Source organism: Macrobrachium rosenbergii, chromosome 9 (genome assembly GCF_040412425.1).
Source record: "Macrobrachium rosenbergii isolate ZJJX-2024 chromosome 9, ASM4041242v1, whole genome shotgun sequence".
NCBI lineage: Eukaryota > Metazoa > Arthropoda > Malacostraca > Decapoda > Palaemonidae > Macrobrachium > Macrobrachium rosenbergii.
The window spans coordinates 52,621,108-52,645,488 of NC_089749.1; the positions used below are offsets into that span (position 1 = coordinate 52,621,108).

At 36.6% G+C, this 24,381-nt stretch overlaps 1 long non-coding RNA gene across 2 annotated transcripts in view; it reads right to left on the bottom strand.

The window, feature by feature from the left end:
• Positions 1-18,891: 18,891 nt before the first annotated feature.
• LOC136841801 (uncharacterized) overlaps positions 18,892-24,381 on the bottom strand; it is a 518,713-nt gene continuing 513,223 nt past the window's right edge. For both annotated transcript variants that reach the window (XR_010854092.1, XR_010854090.1), the window contains one exon: positions 18,892-19,009. This is a non-coding gene — a long non-coding RNA (uncharacterized lncRNA). The remainder of the gene's footprint in view (positions 19,010-24,381) is intronic.

Here is a 24,381-nt window from a genome sequence, read left to right on the forward strand (position 1 = left end):
AAAAAGGCTAAAATTTTGAAAGCACTGGAAGTGATGTGGCGCCTGATATTCAAGGATAAGAAGGCAAACATTCATAGATAAATAATGTTTACTTTAATGTTTACGCAAGAGGATGCATGCACATGCATCCCCGCCTCCAAGCAATTTTTGCTGAAGAGGGCGAGGGAAAAAGGACAGCATATTCTTCACTAATTCCTGCTGACAGAGTGAACACCTCTCTCTCTCTCTCTCTCTCTCTCTCTCTTAGCTCTAGCTGTGGTAATTATCAAATTTTGATAGCTATGCATTATTCTAATCACGAAAGCACACATAAATATGTACGTGTATATATATATATATATATATATATATATATATATATATATATATATATATATATATATATATATATATATATATATATATATATATATATATGTATATATATACATATATAGTCAAGACATCAATCAGTCTACAGAAATAATCTAACGTCCATGCTGTCATTATTATTCATACTGTACCTACACCATTAAGCGTGACGTCTTATGAGAATGAACTGAGACGTTGAGTCCTCGAAGGTGACGTCAGGTACCTTCTCCGAAGCTCGGACCAAAATACAATAGTTTGGAAACGTATAAATAACGGCCTGTACAATGGGAAGTCTAAACATGGAGTCTACTTCCCGTAGACTGAGTGGTTTCTAGACTCTCAAGCGTGTGCACTTGTTTAATGCCCAGATTTAATTTCGAGAAGTATCTTTATATATATATATATATATATATATATATATATATATATATATATATATCAGGTTCTATGGTCATGTTCTATGTATGTGTGAGATGTGTGAGAGAGAGAGAGAGAGAGAGAGAGAGAGAGAGAGAGAGAGACTAACTCTGCAATAGGGTTAGAGGTTGAATTCAAGAGCACTTCCTGGGTAATTGCTTATGAATGTGAAAAATCACTTCTAATTACTGATTTGTTTATAAGATGTCCTCATACGATGATCCGTAATCAACCCTTAATCCATTGCACAAGACTATTGTCAAAAATTTTTTTTCTTATATCCAGCTGATGTAATGTGGTACTGAATATCCTACTCCTTCACAAATGTTTCATTTCCGCGCAAAATAACTCCTTGCTATTGTAACGACCCGAACAAAAACCTTATTTAGGGATTCCAGCATTAAAAAAAGAAGAAGAAGAAGAAGAAAGAAAACATCCCCAACCTCTCGAAGACAATTTATGAATTGCTGGAGTACCTTCGACTCGTAGTCTCTTTTGTGAGGTCCTTACGTGTACACGATCACCTGAAATCAATCCGACCCTTCGCAGGGTTGACTTCGCGAGGCGCGGGGGGTGGGGGTGGGGAGACAGAAAATCTCTTCTCGGTCGTCGTGGATTCGTAGTAGAGTCTCTTTCCAGGACACGAGTGCGCTTTTGGGAGTACTCAGTCCTCTTCCCACATTCGGAAAATATTGCAATAATGAAAAGGGGAAGGTTTGCTCTGCCAGTCTGTTCCCTCTTCAAAAGAGAATATATTTATTCAATATTGTATAATCATTAGCGAAATTCGTATTGATAGAATGCTCGACTTACTCTCTGTACAAGAGGTGACTCGCAATCTGTGCACCACAATACTTGGGGACTTCACTGAAAAAAGCTACACGGGGGAATTATTTAGGCCTATGTGATGCTTGGGGAAGAAGAGAATCAGTAATAATAAAAAAATGTCAGATAATAATTGGAGTTCATAAATGCCCAAGGTAGGAAGGGTTGCTAATATAGAGAAATTCTTACCAAAATTACTGTAGTAGACGTATAAGATCCCAAATTAAAGCTTAGGTCACGGTAGCTAATTTCACAGAAAAGCCCAGGTTAGGGTAGAGTATCCATATATATATATATATATATATATATATATATATATATATATATATATATATATATATATATATATATATATATATATATATATATATATATATATATATATATATATATATATATATATATATCCCTGGATCAGGGCAGAGGATTACAAATAAAAGCCAAGGTCAAAGTCGAGGACTTGAGATAAATATTTCTGTCAATATAGCAGATCATGTCTAAAAGCCTAGATCAGAGTAAGGTATTCCATGAAAAAAGCATAGGTTTAAGTAACATTCAAGCCTAGGTCAGTTAGGGGTCACACATAAAAGAATGTTAGGGTCGAGGATATGAGGAAAATGTCTAGGTCAGGTTAGGCCATCACAGACCAAATATTGGTCATTAAATCGGATTTCAAATTGATGCCCGTGTCAGAGAACTCGTATTTAAACCCAACCTCATTTTATCAACAAGGGATCTCAGCTGTCAGTCAAAGGATTCTTCAGTAAAAGTAACTTTTTATAACATGAGCAAGCAGCAGAATCAGATAAGAGAGTCAGTCAAATACCACATCAAGAAAAACTGCTCATAACAGAAACACGTAGATTCCAAAAGTAAATCAAATACCAGTTAAAGCGACTTCTAATATCATGCGAAAACGTAATTATTCACCCAATAAGTCCAGGGATTCCTCAGTAAAGGGAATTTATATGAAACAAGGAATTAGAATGGGAAAAAACTTGGTGACAGCAAACAGTGAATGATTTTAAAAAAAGTTAATTTGTGGAATCAGCAAGTTAGATGCTCCTATGAACTAGAGGGAATTTATATAAAAAGTGGAAGCAGACTTTCGTCTGTTGTTTTTTGAGCTGACTGTAAATATCGGCATCCGATACCACTGAATCTTTTATCTTGGTTCTGATTGGCTTGTGCATTTGAATCGTAACCTTTGGCTGGTGGTGAGCAGCACGGGCATCCACCAATCACGATTAGTTTGATATTTACCTTCAGCTCGAAACAAACAAATAAAAAAAGCAGAAAAACAAACAACTGTAAGTCATTCAATATTCATGTAAAATTCTTGCCAAATATATTCATCAAAAAAGGGCAAGGGAATTATTATATAAAATATGATTTAAAAAGGAAAGTATTCAGAAAAATTCCTCTTCTTCTTCGACAGATGTTAAAGGAAATGGCAAATTCAAACAAAAGAGAAGAACGAGACAAAAGGTGCGCCAAAGGCTGCTAAAAGAATGAAAATTAGATATGATAAAACTTTTAAAAATGCACAAACTTAAAACCTTGAATGAAGAAAAGACGGACCGAATTATGACATGAAGAAACTGTCAGATAACGAAAGAAGAAATTAAGAAATTTTTTTCAGATTCTGAAAAACCAAAATTCTTCAGGAGCTTGGTCAGAGTTAATGGTCACTGCTTGTAACTCAGTGAGGAGTGTATGTGAGTTAAAGGCCTGCCGTAGACCTCTGGATTCGGCTCTACCGACATAGAGAGGGGTTAGGTTCTGAATTTCACTCAGTAGTTCGGATGTCTTTCCTTCTAGAAAATTCTTTTCGCTGAAAGGATGTGTATAGCTTATTTTATTTTATTTTATTTTATTTTATCTACAGTATTCATGTTAGGGAGACCAAAAGATTAAACTGACCTCTCTTCACTTTACATTTCATCTCTCTCTCTCTCTCTCTCTCTCTCTCTCTCTCTGACCTGAACTACACCAGGGCCAATGGTCTATCCCAACAATCATCTTGACTTTTAATTTGAAATATGATTTTTTTTTTATCCCATAAACAGAAACCATTGTCTGTTAATGGTTCCTTAACATTTTTGCTCCTTAAAGGAAAAAAAAAAGCAAAATAAGAGACGCATCAGAAACCTACTAAGCTGAGATTAATGATTACGCTCAGCAAAGAAACAAAATAAAGGTCCAACATGCAAACGGTTACCTCTTAAAGAAGACTTGCTCTTCAAGACAACACACCTCTTTTATTCCGAGAGAGAGAGAGAGAGAGAGAGAGAGAGAGAGAGAGAGAGAGAGAGAGAGAGAGAGAGAGAGAGAGAGAGAGAGACTGTAAACTCCAAATCAGTCTTCCCTGAAATGGACCAATCTGCGGGGGTCTTTTTCCATGCAAATTTCCAGGCAAGGGAAAGGAAGAAGAGGTAGGTCAGGGAATTTCCAGGATCTTAATACACCTTTCCTCCTATTCCACTGCAATTCCACCGTTAGCCAGCCTCCTCCTCCTCCTCCTTTTCCAAGACTTCTATTTTCTTCCGAATAGGACAACACTGGTATCATGAAGGTTTGGAATTCTCCGAAGATAAAGAAACATCAGCGTGAAAATAAAACACTGCCAAAAAAAATAAAAAGATGTCAGTCTATAAACAATCCTTACGAAAAGAACCACCAGAAGTCACTGGAAAAAACACTTCTCGGTTCTTTCTTCCTGAGAGAGAGAGAGAGAGAGAGAGAGAGAGAGAGAGAATTCTTACGTAGCCCACTGAGTGTTTGCTTTTTTCACCGGACCATCCGGTTCCCACGAATCGCCTCTTTAAGTGACATTGCTGGGGTGGGGGGAGGTCCTCAGCGTTGAGGTGTCACTGCCGTTTTTTTCTCTCTTAATGCAACAGAAGCAAAATGAACCTCGGAAGAGATGGGATGAGTGAAAAGTGGACGGTGGGGTGTCGGGGGTGGGGGGTAGGGGTGGAGGGGAGGGGGACGAGGGAGTAGCATAATTGGTGGTAGCTGGAGTTCGGGGACGTAGACCCCGTCCAGGTATGGATGCTTATGTTGGGTTGCTCAGGGTTGGTAAATGATAGGTGATGCTGATGCTTATTGATACTTCCCCTTGTTGCACAATAGTTTATTAATATATATATGTATATATATATATATATATATATATATATATATATATATATATATATATATATATATATATGAGACCCGGCAGTACCGATCCATTTATCACTTATAAATTCCCCTTCGGTGATCATTTCCCATCGGGGATATTCGCGAGGTAGCGTGAATTTGATATTAAACAACATTTGTAGCTTCATGAATGTATATAAATCAAGGTGTGATAAAAATTTCATACATACATATATATATATATATATATATATATATATATATATATATATATATATATATATATATATATATATATATAGTGTGTATATACACTGCATATAATATAATGTATATATATATATATATATATATATATATATATATATATATATATATATATATATATATATATATATATATATATGCAGTGTATACACACACATATATATTGACAGATAGATAGATAGATAAACAGATAAACAGATATTCAGATATTCAAGAGCTTTCAGAGTCTGAAAGTCACTTTTGAGAATTCGCATTCTGTCTCACCCCACAGCATCCTGGAACAGACATGGAAGGCTCCTCCTCCTTCTCCTTCCAGCAATTTCCTCCAGGACAATCCCTCCTCTGGAATCGCATTCTTGTTCCAGCGATAACGAGAGTAATGGAAAGGCACCAACTCAAAGGAACCTGAAATACACAATTTGTTCGAAGAGTTGCAAAGGCTTGGACAGAGGCAAGCTTTACCTAAAGGGGCTCGCCGCTCTTCTGTTTCTTTCTTGCCTTTATTTCCCACCCCACCCCCAGCCCCCACCTATCCATTCCCAAACCCCTACCCACTCCACGCCTAATTTTTCAATCTGGATTTAGTGACCTCAATATTAATCGCCATTCTATAATTGGGAACTTAATTTGCACATACATGTCTCAATATACTTCTCACGTCATTCATTGATTAGTTTTTACTCTTTGAACAAAAGTTAAGTATACCTTAGTTTAACCAGACCACTGAGCTGATTAACAGCTCTCCTAGGGCTGGCCCGAAGGATTAGACTTATTTTACGTGGCTAAGAACCAATTGGTTACCCAGCAACGGGACCTACAGCTTATTGTGGAATCCGAACCACATAATACCGAGAAATGAATTTCTATCACCACAAATGAATTCCTCTAATTCCTCATTGGCCGACCGAAGACTCGAACTCGGGCCTAGCAGAGTGCTATCCGAGAACTCTACCCACTCGTCCAACGAGGAACTTTACTCTTTGAACAGACTTCCTGAATTTTCTCAAAGAGCGCCAGAACGTCTAGGTAATGTTGCTAGTTTGTTCAGTGCAAAGACAAAAGAGAAGGCTTCGGCGTTCAGTTACATCTCTGCCTTGTTAAAAACATACTAAAACGTGCTAAAATAACTTGAGCAATGACAATTAAGCAAGACAGACTCTTCCTTGCAGTTTTTCCACAGGAAATTCTGATCTATTAATACAACTTCGTTAAGAAAACACATTCATTATGGAAGGGACAACTAACATCCAGAAGTACACTGAAACATCCTTAATATTTGCGATCAGTAATATTTGACTTCCGAAAATATGTTATATTTAGCACGGTGCTTATAAAATCCTATAGCATTTTTGCAAACACTATAGCTTCATAATGAATTCAAAGGCGAGTTTCCGATTTTGGTGAAGAGTCCACAGTTCATTTCGCCCCATTTAACAAAAGAGCGACTACCTTTCACAGTAATTTCCTGAAGGAGTACATAACTTTGGCCTATACTTGACAACAAAGCGCAAAAATATAGTTCAATTTTCTGAAAGGCATGGATAATTTTCATTAATATTTAACAAGAGGCGCATAACTTGCACAACAGACTTCCAAAGGAGCGTATAAATTTCATTAATATCCAACGAAAGAGTCCATAAGTTTCTTAATACCCAAAGGATTGAACGATTTTCATCAATAACTAAGAAAAGTGGGCGCACTTTTCACAGTATTTCTTATATGAATATTTATCAATAAGCATAAAAACAAGTAAAAAATGCGCAGAAGTTTCTTCGGCGCAACCGAATTTTCTGTACAGCGTATAATGCTAATGAAACTCTCAGCCACGGCCCATGAAACCTTCAGCCGGCCGTGGTGGCCTGTGTTGTTGCGGTGCCAGACGCACGATCATGACTACCTTTAATCTTAAATAAAATAAAAACTACAGGGGCTAGAGGGCTACAATTTGGAATGTTTGATGATTGGAGGGTGGGTGATCAACATAATCTGCAGCCCTCTAGCCTCAGTGGTTTTTAAGATCTGAGGGCGGACAGAAATGTGCGGACGGACAGACAAACAGCCATCTCAATAGTTTTCTTTTACAGAAAACTAACATGGTTTTTTCTCAGTCGACTGTATAACTATCATCTATATTTGACGATATTGACTGTCATTTTCAAAACAGCTTTCAAGTAGTATATTAATTTCATAGATAAAAGAGCAGCGTCATCAGTACATCTCACGTGGTTCATTGTAGGCATTACTAAATGGGTGTTTGCAGCGTCCCAACGGCCCCTATATACACCCACTAATTAGTCTTTCACATTACCACCGTTCCCGCTTCCTTTAAATTTTGCTGTTCAACCTGTCTAACCATTATCTTAGTTTACTGTAACTGAGAGGTTTTCTCCTGGGATCACCTTTGGATCCCTGTACTTTATCTTCAGTTTTCTGGATCTCTTTATCTTGCTGTCCAACCACTCAAACTTCCTCTTTTTAGCCTTCAGCACGGAGTGACCGAAAATGTGACCCAGTGCTTGGATTGACAGCCTTATTTCACAAATCATATCGATAAAACAGTTTAACCTGCTATTTTCCATATTTTTTTTAAGGGGTACATACAAATTTCTCTCAGAACATAAAGATGCTTCGTCATGTGAGAAAAATAGATCATCTGGGTATTTTTAGCGTCTTATGGAATCCAGAAGACACAAATGGAAGAAAAAATGTTCTGGAAGGGGAAAACAGTACCTTCAGGAACCACAAAAGCTGGGAAACGAGTCTGTCAAATGCTCTTTATTCCTTACTAAAATGCCTCTAACAAGTTTTATCAAGCCCTCTTCACTCTCTCCTCACTCATTCTTACCACATGCCCACACCATCTCAATCTTGACTCTCTTATAATATTTACGGTCACCTCCAAAACGCGCACACAAAAAAAAAAAAATACATCGACCATACTTTACTGTACTGTACTGTACTGTACTGTATTGCACTGTACTGGGATACGTGCCGACCTGTAACGCATCTCGTTCATGCCCAATCTCGCAGTATACAGAAGAACATCCTTTCCCAATTACTTATAATTATCTTCAGCAAGCCGTTACCCATCCCATACCCTCTCCCACCTATCCCCATTCCTATACCGCCCTGACTGTACTGGAATTCCGGACCCTTACTCGTGGAAAGCAGTCGTTATGGAATGGTAATGGCGTGTTCCATGCAACAATGACTTATTGATCATTTTGCTTCCTTACAACGGAAAGGGGAATAATGGCTATGCATTCGGTGCCACTGACAACAAATATACGAGTCCCTTTTCCTTCCTGCTAACAACTCTATGTGATTTCTTTGCGAATACGTTTATAACGTATTTTATAAGTTTGTTATCAATCGTTATTAAGTCTTCAAAGTAAAGCAGGAAGTTAAATCTAACATGCTTCAATTTCGGGGCAGAGTAATATAGGTTAAGGAATCATTCTATTACGTAATTATGCAGCGTGAAGTGATTATTAAGGAAATTTATCACGAGCAATAACTACATCATTAAAAAGTAAGTGGTGTCCAAGCATTCGTTGTTGTAAACACACACACAACACACACACACACACACACACACACACATATATATATATATATATATATATATATATATATATATATATATATATATATATATATATATATATATATACACACACACACACACACACACACACACAGGCGTACACAGAGAGTACAGAGAGAGAGAGAGAGAGAGAGAGAGAGAGAGAGAGAGAGAGAGAGAGAGAGATGAAATGAATTTTTTAATCACCAGATATGATAATTCTTCTAAACACAAGAAAATCAGTACACGGTTCACTGAGGAATTGTTTTCGTCCTACTTACAATCTTTGGAATTTTCCAGCAGCTCATGTATATTTCGTGTTTACTATAGACTTCCTTACTTTAAGAGGCTAAGGGGTGTTTCGCTTCCTTAAGCGCTTAAACCTCTCCCTTCCACACCGCCTTCCTATCCTTGCGATCTTCAAGTCTGGACAAGAAACGGACGTTTAGCTGCCCAACTCATTGTTAGCTTAATACATAACAAATATGACTATAAGTTATTTATTTTCAAGCTTATTTCAATAATCTTGAATTCACACCCGAAAATCATGCTATACCTTGAAACATATATATAGACTATTTTGTGAGAGGTTGGACCCTGCACGAGAATTTTCGTGAGATAAACCGCCACTGTAACACGCAGCAAAGTAATCATATTTACACACATGGCGTTTTGTTTTATAAAGATTCTCTGTCAAAACAAAGACACGAGCGATTTCGATACAATGGCCAAGCGTAAAGAAAAAATATCCAAAATAGGGAATTAAAATACGCCAGTATTTCAAAACCGATACGAAAATGATAAGTGGTCACAGAAAGGACGACATCTCTGTAACAAAATATTTGTCTTATCATTAGAAAAAAAATTTTTTTTTTTTTTTGGTCGTAAGGTCATCTTCAGTCACATGACCTGTCATAACTTCGACCGCGGACTCTAACCTTTATGGTAAATATTTGGACTTTGCTTAGGTCAGAGTTAAGTATGTTATGAATCTTGTGAAAAAATGTACTTGCTTCTAATAATGCATGAAGAAAAACTAGTTCTAATTTGTATGTATATATATATATACATACATACATAATATATATATATATATATATATATATATATATATATATATATATATATATATATATATATATATATATATATATATATATATATATATATATATATATATATATATATACATACGTACACACAAACATATATAAATATATATTCTCATATATATATATATATATATATATATATATATATATATATATATATATATATATATGTGTGTGTGTGTGTGTGTGTGTGTATATAACGCATCCATGTCCCCTATGTATATAAAGTGATCACTTTATCATGCGTATGTGCGCTTGCTAGTCTGCAGCCATCCAGATGAGTTAAAAGAAAACAGATACACTAATATTCATAAATTTTCGAGGAGACTGACAAATACATAATCTGGTCGTGTGATTATGAATTCATTCGTAATCAAATATTTGTATATATATAAATATCTTTTACATATATATACATATATATATCGCTCACTAAGTAATACAAAATATGTATTCTGAAAAATTAATAGATAGATATATAGATAGATAGACACTATGAAAGCGGGAAATCGCCACACCAACAAAAACCCAAAGATTGATGTCCGACAAAGAGAGAGAGAGAGAGAGAGAGAGAGAGAGAGAGAGAGAGAGAGAGAGAGAGAGAGAGAGACCCACGTATTATAACCTAAGTATCACATCTCTTCCTCCAGATTGCAGCAATCACCCAGCGCTGCTTCTTCTTCTGTCTTCAATCATCTCGCCGTCTATCATGTCATCAAATGGGGACACCCCTCCCACCTCCCCCCCGCCCCCCGAACTCAAGCCAGGCCGATACACTTCAGGGGACCCTAGCTGAATAGACCACTGTGTTTTAGGATGTGATATGACATAATTATCTCCAGAAGGACTCACTCGAAAAGGACACTGAAGAAATCGGTAGAAAAGGATTCAGAAGGACTCACTAGAAAAGGACTCAGAAGGATTCACTGGAAAAGGACTCAGGAGGACTCACTAGAAAAGGATTCAGAAGGACTCACTAGAAGTGGACTTAAAAGGATCCACTAGAAAAGGACTCAAAAGGACTCGCTAGAAAAGGACTTAGAAGGACTCACCAGAAAAGGACTCAGGAGGACTCACTAGAAAAGGATTCAGGACTCACTAGAAATGGACTCAGGACTCACTTGAAAAGGACTCAGAAGGACTCACTAGAAAAAGGACTTAGAAGGACTCACTACAAAATTATTCAGAAGGACTCACCGGAAAAGGACTCAGGAGGACTCACTAGAAATGGACTCAGGACTCACTAGAAAAGGACTTAGAAGGAATCACTAGAAAAGGACTTAGAAGGACTCACTAGAAATGGACCCAGGAGGATTCACTAGAAAAGGACTTAGAAGGACTCACTAGAAAAGGACTCAGAAGGACTCACTAGAAAAGGACTTAGAAGGACTCACTAGAAAAGGACTCACTAGAAAAGGGTTCAGAAGGACTCACTAGAAAAGGACTCCGAAGGACACACTAGAAAAGGACTCAGAAGGACCCACTAGAAAAAGACTCAGAAGGACTCACTAGAAAAGGGTTCAGAAGGACTCACTAGGAAAGGACTCCGAAGGATACACTAGAAAAGGACTCAGAACGACTCACTAGAAAAAGACTCAGAAGGACTCACTAGAAAAGGACTCAGAAGGACACACTAGAAAAGGACTTAGAAGGACACTCTAAAAAGGACTCACTAGAAAAGGATTCAGAAGAACTCACTAGAAAAGGGCTCAGAAGGACTCACTAGAAAAGGACTCAGAAGGACTCACTAGATAAGGACTCAGAAGGACACACTAGAAAATGACTCAGAAGGACTCACTTTAAAAAAGGACTCAGAAGGACACACCATAAAATGACTCAGACGGACTCACTTACAAAAGGACTCAGAAGGACTCGCTCGAAATTGGGAGTAAGACATCCCACATTCGCTCCGAAAGCACACTCTTTCCTATCTCCTCTCCCCTGTTATTCTGAGCGGAAGCGGAAAAACATAAAAAGAAGCGACCTTTGCGTAACTTCTGACGAAGGACGGAATTTACGTATCGTGGTGCTACTACGCTACCTACAGGTAGGTAAGTAGCTTTGCCTTCGCCGATGCGATGGATGGATGCTACAGCCGTCCGCGGCGTTATCGTGTCCAGGATCGTATCTTACAAACACGCCCGTCGCTTCCCCGTTTCTTTTTTTTTTTTTTTACTATCTTTTTGTTTTTTGGAAGGTCAAGGAAAGCGGTCAAGAGATCGTAAAGTACGCGGGCGGCGGTTACGCGATCAGGGGACCCCCGCCCCCCTCAAAAAAAAAAGAAAAAAAGCGAGAACACCCGAAAATGCAACGACGTCGTCAGAGGTGACTGGAAAGAGAACACGGCCCTTTCTCGATATGGTGGGCGGTGATGGGGGCCTCTGCATCGGGTGTAGGGGTGAAGGGGTGTTGCTGGGGTGGGGGTTGGGGGGGGGGTTAAGGGGAAGGGGGGAGGGGAGAGAGGGATGTAGCGGGCGTACTGCTGGCTGCATTGGGGAGGTTCGTAATGATTTTCGGTCGCCTTTATTTGGGGAGGGTTCTGAGGACAAGGAGAGAGAGAGAGAGAGAGAGAGAGAGAGAGAGAGAGAGAGAGAGAGAGAGAGAGCACGAAAAGAGGAAGACTGCAGAGTAACGATCCTGGGAGGGGCCATACACGCTGATGATGGGGGAGAGGATGAGGTACAGAGGCAGTAGGAGCAGGGAGGGAGAGGAGGAGGGGGAGGAGGAGGAGGTGCTGGATAGGCAGGAGCAGGCACAGCTGAAGGTGGCAGCGGCAGTACACAAGCTTGCTTTCGGTGCCTCCGCCGTAGGACGCGAGAGGCGCCCCCGGAAGGAGGAGGAGGAGGAGGAGGAGGAGAAGGAGGGAATAAAGGAACGGGTATATGGTCCTTCTAGGGTCCGAAACCCCTTGGCGAGATGGGTACGAACGCAGGTTAAAAAAGTAACTGAGCATTTCTTTCTCGGAGGGTTAGGGGGGGCACGAAGAAGCTACGAAGCTGGTCGTCCCGTCAGGATCCGTGTACAAAAAAAAAGCAAAAAAAAAAAAAAAGAAAAAATAGATCGATAAAGTTGTACGCCTTATTATTCTTTTAACATATACGCCTTTTCATTTTTTTACATTTACGCCTTATTTTTTTTTTACATTTACGCCTTATTTTTTTTACATTTAAGCCTTATTATTTTTTAAATAGCATTCCAAATGAATTCTCGAACCAAATAAATAAATTTGGTCAAAATAAACGTAAAATAGAAAGGACATTAATTTTTCTTTGCGTTTACAATGGAAACTATATTACCATTGTTAACAAACTTGAAAAGTAAAACGAAACATTCATGCAATCCCAGTCGGAGATTGAAAAATGAATGAAAACACTGACTAGACAATATTCAGCGATTTTTGAAAAGCAATAATAAAGTGATTAATAATTCATATGCACCAATAAAGAAATAAATAGCAAATAAACACACAAACACACACACACACACACACACACACATATATATATATATATATATATATATATATATATATATATATATATATATATATAAATATATGTGTGTGTGTAGAATATTCGTGTACTGACATACACAGAGAGTACATTATTCTGCGTGCATTACCTTGCATTCCACCTAATTTATCCCATAGCTACTAAACCGAAATCTCAATAACATATCCAGGTAGAAGTTTATGTATGAGTGTATGTAGTATGTGCACAGAAAGTATACAATGCTTATGTATGTAATTCATGAAGTTATGTATGTGTAGGTATGTGTACAATAGGTATATAATTCCTAAGTATGTAATTCAAGAAGAAGCTTACGTATGTATGAATGCATGTATGTGTTTAAAAGGTATATAATGCCTATGTATGTAATTCAAGAAGTTTAAGTATGAACGTATGTCTGTGCACAATAGCTATACAATGCCTATGTGTGCAATTCAAACAATAGGGATATAATGCATATGTATGTCAATCCAGCAATCACTTCAATAACCTGATGTCAGATGAAAATGACGCTGAGAAAATTAACAAAAGTTCCAGCGTTCGTGAGAATCGTGTTTCAGGTAAAGCAAAATCCCAATAAGCAATGTTTAGACTTTGGCGATAAAATTTGAACGTTTTTTTTTTTTTTTCTATTCGTCCGTCAGTCAGCAATTTGGATGCGCGTACAACAATCCAGAAGATAAGGAAAATATTACTAAGGTGATTCGCAAACTTTATTCATATATTTGTAAGACGTTTCAGGAGCAATTTTTCGAATTTTGTATCATTTCAATATTTTCTTATTTTTTTCTTACTTTGTGCTTTAGTTGTTGAATGAAGTATCAGCAACAAAGAAAGGGTTGCTGCCAATGTTCGGAAGATAAAACTGGAAATATAATGTAAATTCAAAGAAGATTTAACCCCCATAGAAATATAATACAATGTGACGAAAATCTTTTGTTTTTTCAAGACCTTGAATGACTTTATCCTTTACATTTTGACACCGATAGCGAAGATTTGAGTAATACTGACAAACATGTGGCCCGTTGGGAATTTGGACCCATTGACGTCATTTCCGAAAACTGGTAGTTTCCAGTAACTACGGAATCGGGCACAAGATAGATCGAGAACAGTGAAGGACTTTCTCTCTCTCTATCCGTCCATGCAAAAACACATACCCCACCCATCTCTCTCTCTCTCTGTTACATGCGCAGACATACATCTCTCTCTCTCTCTCTCTCTCTCTCTCTCTCTCTCTCTCTCTCTCTCTCTCTCCAAGAACCTTGAAGAAAGGGAGATAGGAAAAATTATTATAGAATTATTTGGTAGCATCCATTGAAAAAAAAAAAAATTTTACAAAAGACTTCTGAAGGTAAGCGTAAAATGTTTACGAACAGATAAGCACAATGAGAGATAAAAAATGACAACAATTAAATAATTAACGAACGAAATAAACAATAATGAGTAAGGATTCAGAAGCCAAAATACGTGAATGAGTTCTGCCGCCGCTCCTCTTCCAAAGACGTGTGGGAGAAGTAGGTCACAGGAAACGCACTGTGTAAGTGTGACAGAGAGAGAGAGAGAGAGAGAGAGAGAGAGAGAGAGAGAGAGAGAGAGAGAGATGCACCTCATCATTTCCGTAGTGCAGATGAATGTTTGCTTGCTTGGGAAGTTTTACGTTGTGGTTGCTTCGCGGATTGTCAGAAAATGGTGATCAACTTTTGCATTTGAAAAGGGAGGCGTTTTAAAAGTGATTCTTTTTTTTTTTTTTTTACAAATAACCTAGTTTATCAATGAATAGTATCAGAGAGAGAGAGAGAGAGAGAGAGAGAGAGAGAGAGAGAGAGAGAGAGAGAGAGAGAGAGAGAGATTTTAAAGAACAATTACTTCGCACCATAGTAATGAGAGAAAGAGAGAGAGAGAGAGAGAGAGAGAGAGAGAGAGAGATTTTAAAGAACAATTATTTCGCACCATAGTAATAAGAGAGAGAGAGAGAGAAGAGAGAGAGAGAGATTTTAAAGAACAATTGCTTCGCACCATCAGTAATGACAAGAAGAGGCAGAAAGGAGAGAGAGAGAGAGAGAGAGAGAGAGAGAGAGAGAGAGAGAGAGTATTTATTTAATGTAGATGAATGTTTACATGAACTGGAAAAATTTAATGGCTCTTTCTGACCTTTACCTTTGTCTGTCGATAAAAATTACGAGCAAATTAACTGTATTCGTTTTATTCCGATGATATTATTAATTCGCGAGTACTCATCTAGAAATATATATTAGCGTCCAAGGAAGGCAATTCCGCACTTCACCGACGATACCTCGGTGATGTTACCTGTACATGAAACTGATGCACAGGTAAAAAATGCGCCGAAGTTTCTCCGGCGCAATCGAGTTCTCTGTGCAGCGTATAATGCTGCATGAAACTCTCAGCCACGACCCCTGAAACCTTCAGCTACAGCCAGGTGGTGGCCTGCGTTCTTGGCACCTATAGCGGTGCCAGACGCACGATCATGGCTAACTTTAACTTTAAATAAAATAAAAACTACTGAGGCTACAGGGCTGCAATTTGATATGCTTGATGATTGGAGGGTGGATGATCAACATACCAATTTGCAGGCCTCTAGCCTGAGTAGTTTTTAAGATCTGAGGGCGGACAGAAAAAGTGCGGACACAAAAAGTGCGGATGGACAGACAAATAGCCATCTCAATAGTTCTCTTTTACAGAAAACTAAAAGCCACGGCCAGGGATATGCTTTCTTATAGCAATGGGAAGAAAATACGACGAGTGCAAAAGTATTCAAAATCCTCATTGCTATTTATACGTTTCTCCTAGTAATGGGAAGAAAGTTTAGCTATCGCAAAACAAAAGTATTTTTATTCAAAATGTTCACTGACATTTATACAAAGGAAACAGGACTCGTAAATCTTTACATATATATGATATTTTCGTCTTTTGTCATGTTTTGTCTATCCAACTGTTTAGAAGTGGGGTATTTTTTCACTTTTATTCAGCTGCTACCTAGTTTTTTTTCTATTTTCCGTATTTTTCATTCTGTTTCAAGAAACATTCCGTTCGACCAACTTGCACAGTGCTGATTCGTGTTCCCCAGATAAGGGATTACCGAAGAAGCTCTCCTATTTTTGGATAGATAAGAGATAACAGCTTACACCTTTTTATCATGGATTTGTTTGTCTTATAAGAAGTGATTTTTCTTTCAGACTGAAAACAGATAAAATCACTTACATTCTAGTGACATTCATCGACTGTGATACTTACGGTAAAATTCAACGAAGAACAAATAAGAGTCTATATAAGTGATGTTATTCCCCCATGAAATTTGAAGGAAACAAAAACTCAATAAAAATAAAAAAAGAAAAAACCAATATAAAAACCAACACAAATGTTAATACTCTACCACGAAATCTGAGAAAAAGCTCTCCAGAAAAATTGTTAGATATATCATCATTGTCAATGAAATTGACGAAAAACGATCACGGAAAAAAAAACATTAGATATGCTGCAACTTCATGTCTTATTTTTACTGTTTGGAGATCACTAAACATAAATATAAATAAATAAATAAATAAATAAATAAATAAATAAATAAATAAATAAATAAATAAATGTGGTTACTGACCTCCTACATAGTTACTGCCTCATCTTCTATGAACATTTTATATACTCGTATCTATTGTTAATATACGCTCTTGGGGGTGTTCCATAATGACAGTTATGATAAAAATAAAATTATTATCTTTATTATTATTATTATTATTATTATTATTATTATTTATTATTATTATTATTATGTTGCTGTCACTGTTGGCAGAAGTAAAACTACCAGTCTTCCCCACCAGCTTCTCTCTCTCTCTCTCTCTCTCTCTCTCTCTCTCTCTCTCTCTCTCTCTCTCTCTCTCTCTCTCTCTCACACTGCGCTGAATTAGAAGAGGTAAGGTCTTGATTATTATTTTGGGGGGAGGGGGAGTATTTATAAATATATTCATAAATTTTATCGAATAAATTCCCTGAATGCCATTCACTTCTAAGCTTATTTTCTGGTTCCCTCGTTGCCTCAAACTCTTAGATTTTCTTTTTTTTTTTCTTTCCTCAAGACTATATATAATAAATAAAAGAATATTATCAATAAAACAATGAATGTTTGTGTTTCAGCATACTGTTTATACTCATTTATGAGACTGTATTTCTCAAAGGCAGGAAGTTACGTCCAATATCTTGAGATAGGGGGTCTCTCTCTCTCTCTCTCTCTCTCTCTCTCTCTCTCTCTCTCTCTCTCTCTCTCTCTCTCTCTGGTGCGTTCCCTTTGTTGTATCTCTAAATATGTTCTACTCTTTAGCAGTTCAAAAATTTTGACAGAAGAAAATTACGCTCGTTTTTCCCTAAGTGCACGTAAGACCTTGGAATATTTAAGGTGTCTTAATGTTTCCTAATTAAGAATGGCCGGTTTTCCACAAAATAAATTTCTCAGAAAATTAAGCAAATCAATTTTTTTCTTTTTATCTAGCAAGTAAGTGTCTTGTAATCTTTACAAACACACACACACACACACACACACACACACACACACACACACACACACACACACACATATATATATATATATATATATATATATATATATATATATATATATATATATATATATATATATATATATATATATATATATATATATATATATATATATATATATATATATATAAATTTCTGACTCACATCAGGATCAGAACCCAGGTCTTTCAAATGAAAGACCAGAGTGCTGCCAACCAGGCCACACAAGTTGAGTTCGATCCTGATGTTTGTCAGAAAATTATTTCTGTTCCACACGTAATTGTGTGTTAATATTTCTAACACACACACATATAAATATATGTACATATATAAACACGCATACACACACATTATATATATACATATACTGTATATATGTGTAGACTTTTTTACAGTAACTATCCATTTCCTAAATATTTCAGTCAAATAAAAAGCAACCATGACAGATTTTACGTATTTCTGCCTAACCTCTGAACCAGTTTTTTTTTTTTTTTTTTTGACGAAAATGATAATATTAAACCTCGCTCGCTTATCGAATTACAGGTCGATGAAAATATTTGAAATGTGTCCCTTCGATCATACGATGCAAATGGCCAAATGTACCTCTGAAAATTATAATCTTTTACTTCCTTCATTAATGCTCTCCTTAGCCACATGTGATACGGTCATTCGAAGTTGTTCTACTAGTTCATTATAAATCTGGCTTATTTAGGGTGTTACTTCTTTTATTTTTTTATTCCCAGGATAAATACTGTTTCAGTTTTGCTGATCAGTATTAATCTTCACTCTTCGCGATGTCACGATTACTTGATTAAGTTACTAAAAAGTTATTGTTTGTTCATTAGTGTAGTTATTATCGCAATAGTTTTTTCATTCATTAACAACATCACACACACACACACACACATATATATATATGTCTGTGTACATAAATATGTATGTATGTATATGCATATATATAATATATATACATAATATGCATATACATATATACGCATATATATGTATATGCATATATATATACATATATCCAAGTTATGTAAATCAATGAGAATGATTTTGAGTCTTAAGTAATTTAGATAAAAAAGAACAGTAAAACCAATTAGAATTCTAGACATGAGTTTTCTTTACTTACCACAATATCACCCTCACACCTGAACTGGTATGAAAATAGCGAGATTACCTCATCTCCGTTTGGGCGCCTTCCACTGTACAAAGATCTCTCATGTGGAAACTGACGTTGATTCGAGCACCTTGCAATTAAAAAGTATATATACGTGTCATAATAATGGGCAGAATCAAAAAGTGATTTCGCGGTAAGGACATGATCACGATCAAAGACAGAGAGAGAGAGAGAGAGAGAGAGAGAGAGAGAGTAGAATATCTGAAGTTACATTTTTATTACAATAGCTATGTTTATAATAAATCATTTAGAACGCTAGCTATCCTGTGGGAGAGAGAGAGAGAGAGAGAGAGAGAGAGAGAGAGAGAGAGTAGAATATCTGCAGTTTATATTTTTATAACACTAGATAGATCTATGATAAATACGAAATCATTTAGAATGCTAGCTATCCTAGAGAGAGAGAGAGAGAGAGAGAGAGAGAGAGAGAGAGAGAGAGAGAGAGAGAGAGAGAGAGAGAGAGAGAGTAGAATACCTGCAGTTTATATTTTTATAAAAATATATAAACTTACAATAAAGACGAAATCACTGAGAATGCTAGCTATCCAGTGAAGAGAGAGAGAGAGAGAGAGAGAGAGAGAGAGAGAGAGAGAGAGAGAGAGAGTAGAATATCTACAGTTTATAACTCTATGAGTAAGAAATAGATAATTTATAATGAATACGAAATCCATCAGAATGCTAGCTATCCTAGAGAGAGAGAGAGAGAGAGAGAGAGAGAGAGAGAGAGAGAGAGAGAGAGAATATTTTCTTTACGCTGTTTTCATAAAACGGATGTTATGGAAATATTGTAAATGCTAGATGACTCAAGATAACTCATGTGCGTATTATGCATATTTTGAGAGAGAGAGAGAGAGAGAGAGAGAGAGAGAGAGAGAGAGAGAGAGAGAGAGAGAGAGAGATTTTCTTTACGCTGTTTTCATAAAACAGATGTTATGGAAATATTGTAAATGCTAGATAACTCATGTGCGTATTATGCATATTTATAGAGAGAGAGAGAGAGAGAGAGAGAGAGAATCTCTTCATTTTAAAATGTCCAGAAGAATGCACTGTGACTTTTATAACGTGGGATGGAATACAAGATTTGGGCCCAAGGCCAAACACTCGGTCATTCAGCGGTGAGAGGAAAATTGAGAGTAAAAAGGTCTGAAAGGTGTAACAGGAGGAAAACCTTGCTGTTGCTCTTTGAAACAACTGTTAAGAGAGGGTGGAAAGCAAGATAGGAAGAAGAGAATATGAATGGAGGCACAGTAAAAGGAATGAACGGTGTTGAAGCTAAGGACCGAAGGAACTCTGCAAGGAACCTTAAGTAATGCCTATAGTACACAACTTTTACAATGTGAACTGTCACAAAAAGTTAGGTGTGAAAACCATTTTTATCTACGAAAACTCAGTTTCGCAACACACAAACATCCTTGCAGAATAAAATATAAGAATTTGAGAAAACTATCATGACTGATGTAGCAGATAAACACATCACTTTTTATTATACCAAAATTTACGTTCTTTTCAAAGCCATCGCAATCGATCTTGTGAATGCAGTACTTTTTTCGCCGTCAGTTAATTATGTCATGCCACGTCCCCATAACATGTTGTTAAATGCCATACGTTGATAGATACGCCTACTGATTGTTGTGAGAGATATCTATGATGAATAAATAAACAGATAGATAAATATATAAATAAGTAAAGCAGGGATCATCAACACCTGATAAAGAGGGAAAATTAACCAGTCTTTCAGACTGGAAAAAGTTCAAGAATTGTGCAAAATAGAAGTGGCAACTTTCAACCAACAAAAGAATAAAAAACTTATAGTCAGAGCTTTTCCTGAAATAATGGTTCAGTATCACTGGATCAAATTCTAGCAATTGTACTTAGTATTTTACTGAGTTTCCGCACAGCACTGACAGAGATTTACCAATGAGATTTCTAGTTCAGACGAAGTGCGAATCTTAATTCGAAAAAATTCGGTGTTGGAACATGTCTGAAGTGTCATTTTCTAAATTGGCCAAGACGAACAACGAGATGTCTGACCCTGGCAGAATTTTAAAGGAGCTATAAACGCTTTACATAATTGCTTAATCATTAGATCGTTTCCGTTATGGGATGATTAATAATTCAGTTACAATAGTTAAATGTTCTATTTTAATCCTACATTCGCTTTTGATTTCGGTTCTATGACAGGTATAGGCTACATGCGCCGTACATGTTCGTCACGTGATCAGATTATTGCCAATAAAGGACTTCAAGTGTTGAATCATTCGCTGTTGTTGCGGTAGAGTTTACAACAATTGTTGTTTTTGTTGTTGCTGCTGCTGTAAGTTGAACAGGGATATACACCAGTAGGGCCCCTGGAAGTTGCAGAAGTGCCAGGGTTTACGAGACTGGTGTAGACCTCTGGGTACTCGGACCAAAGGGCGTGGAAGTCGTGTCGTTAGATGAACGAGGTCTTGTGTTCCGATGCTGCTTAAATCTGCCATTCCTTCGACCTCCACTACGAGCCGACTCCATGAGGCCAAAAGCGGCTTGTTCACCACCAACCTTTTCTCCCTCAAGGCGCCGGATGGTCTAGAGGTTTCATTAAATTCCATTCGGTCAAATACCTTTTCTTGAAACCCATTTAACAGCAATAACCACGGAGTCAACGCTTAACGACTCGAAATGATAATAATGACACTAGTAATATAAATGGAAGTAAAAAAAAAAAAATTCGATAAAGCAGAGAACGCCGCTCGTTCTTGCGTTGGCAGTCAGAAGATTCTTTGCAATTATGGCAGCAACGTACACCAGGTATAATTTCCTGTCGACCAGCAGCGTCTTGAAATGACCTTTTAGAAACTCCTGATGATGCCTCTGTACAGAAATAAGACTGAGAAAATGAATGAGAGGTAATAACAGATAAAAGAAAGGACGGAAGACCCTCATTAGGAATCCTTAACTGCCGACTACGCATGCGCGAGGAAAATAATTCCTGGGTTTTCAGCGATGTGGCTCCGCGAAGGTATAATGTAAAGCCATCAATAAAATTGATATTCTGCCCCAAAAGGTACTTAAAAATAATTGGCATATATTCTTAAGGGAGGAAGGGTGCGCAATACGTCATTAAACCCATAGCAGTGCATTGCACACCTGGCATAGTTGTAGCTAAATGTTTCTAGGTATAATGCGGCATTAACAATTATTTATTATTACTGTTTATTAGTTATTATTGTTATTTATTTATACCCATTGTGGACGATGGTCGCTTGTATTTTTATTAACCTTAAAACTACTTTCGTAAGTATATATATTTTTCGAACATATTACGATTTTAATTACTGATCTGAAACAAATTTATGTTTTACTTTCAGACTGAAATGGAAAGGTTTTTTGATTTTCAGTGAGTCCCCAACAACAACAAAAAAAAAAAACCACTTTTCTGGCTTTGATAAATGTGTAAAGACCCAAAACCACATGAGGAGTTTTGTCTCAAGACTGAATCAAGTTTGAAAAAGAATTGAGTTCATTACTCTAGGAAATACTGAGACAATCATACAAACTTGAGGTGGAGTATCTGCACTTTTGTGGTAAGCCAGTGGGTGTACTTCTTTCATTTAGAATGCTTCAACACTAACCTTTCCAAAAATTGTTATGATCTTTTAAGAGTTTTTGCTTTAGCGAAGATTCAGGTGGTTCTGAAAAAGTTTGTAAGTTGTTAGTTTTATATATATATATATATATATATATATATATATATATATATATATATATATATATATATATATATATATATATATATATATGTGTGTGTGTGTGTATGTGTGTGTGAGTGTGTGTGTGTTTGTTTATATATGTGTATATAAATACTTATTTATAAATATACACATGTGATATATATATACATACATATACAGTACATATATATATATATATATATATATATATATATATATATATATATATATATATATATATATATATATATATATATATTGCTATTCAGTAAACAATTCGCATATCTTTCCTAGATTTGCATGAAATCGTAATATCGTGTTTACCCGTTTATGCATTTAACCTGTGTCCAGGGTTGATGTAGACCATTTTTCGGAGAGAGAGAGAGAGAGAGAGAGAGAGAGAGAGAGAGAGAGAGAGAGAGAGAGAGAGAGAGAGAGAACATCCGGTTTCATCATGATGGGGTGGTGGAATTGCCTATTTGATGCTCTCTTAATTCTAAAAGATGATATGACAGCTTGTAAATTCCTAAGTATTTTTGCAAGAAGAATGTGGCTGTGATTGTTGCCAATTAGGTTAGATCTTCATTCAAATTATCCCAAGGTGTGTGTGTGTGTGTGTGTGTGTGTGTGAGAGAGAGAGAGAGAGAGAGAGAGAGAGAGAGAGAGAGAGAGAGAGACGGGAACTAGACGACAATAATATTAGCTTTTCAATATTGTTTTCATAAATCATAATCTCACTGCCTATGGTAAACATATTTGGGAAATTGTTTATTTTGCGTACTTCTCTGTTGACACAGCGTTAATGAAGGGGTGGTTCCACTAGGTGGCACACCACTTTTGGGCACTCCTGAGCTATTTACGTATCGTTAAGTGATGCAAAGCCCCTTGCAGAACGAGAAGGGGTGTCCAATTATACCTCTCTCGAGGTAAAATCCCTGTTCAAAATCTTTCCAAAACTATCTGCGACCCACTGTGGTCGTCTGCCAACAAGTACATAATTCACTGTATTAGTCGAAGGAGGTAACTGTAAGTTTAACGGGACCAGCCCATGTCGCGTCTTCCTCGTGTGGGACCGAACCCTGATTAACTTATAGATCACTGTGTACTAACAATATAGTATTCAACTATTCGATCACTATTGGCTAATCATATTTCCTTTGTTACTTTCTTTGCTTTAACACTGAATTCTTTTTCATCGAATCTTTCTCCTCATACTTTTCAAATACGTGTACTTGAAACTAAAAAGTGCAAATAATTCTTACATTTCCCTGCACATGCTATCCTGACGTCGAAGAAATATGCTATGCAATAGCCGTACTTGAAAGAGACTTGCATAACGACTAAATCTCTTTGATTATCGCTGCTTAATCGTACACAAGAAAGCTCTTACTGAATCAAAGAAAGTAGAGGAAAAGAAGAAAACTATACTCAGTTCGTTTTTGTTATTATCAGATAATTCCCTCCGGGTGGTAAGCGATAACTTTGATCTTAAGTTTCTTCGTTTTTAACTTTGATTTTAAGTTTCTTCGTTTTTAACTTCGATTTTAAATTTCTTCATTTTTAACACTGATTTTAAGTTTCTTCGTTTTTAACTTCGATTTTAAGTTTCTTCGTTTTTAACTTCGATTTTAAATTTCTTCATTTTTAACACTGATTTTAAGTTTCTTCGTTTTTAAGTAAAATCGTTCAAACGTCGCTCTAACTTTAATTTTCTGAATCAGAATTTGTTTACCCT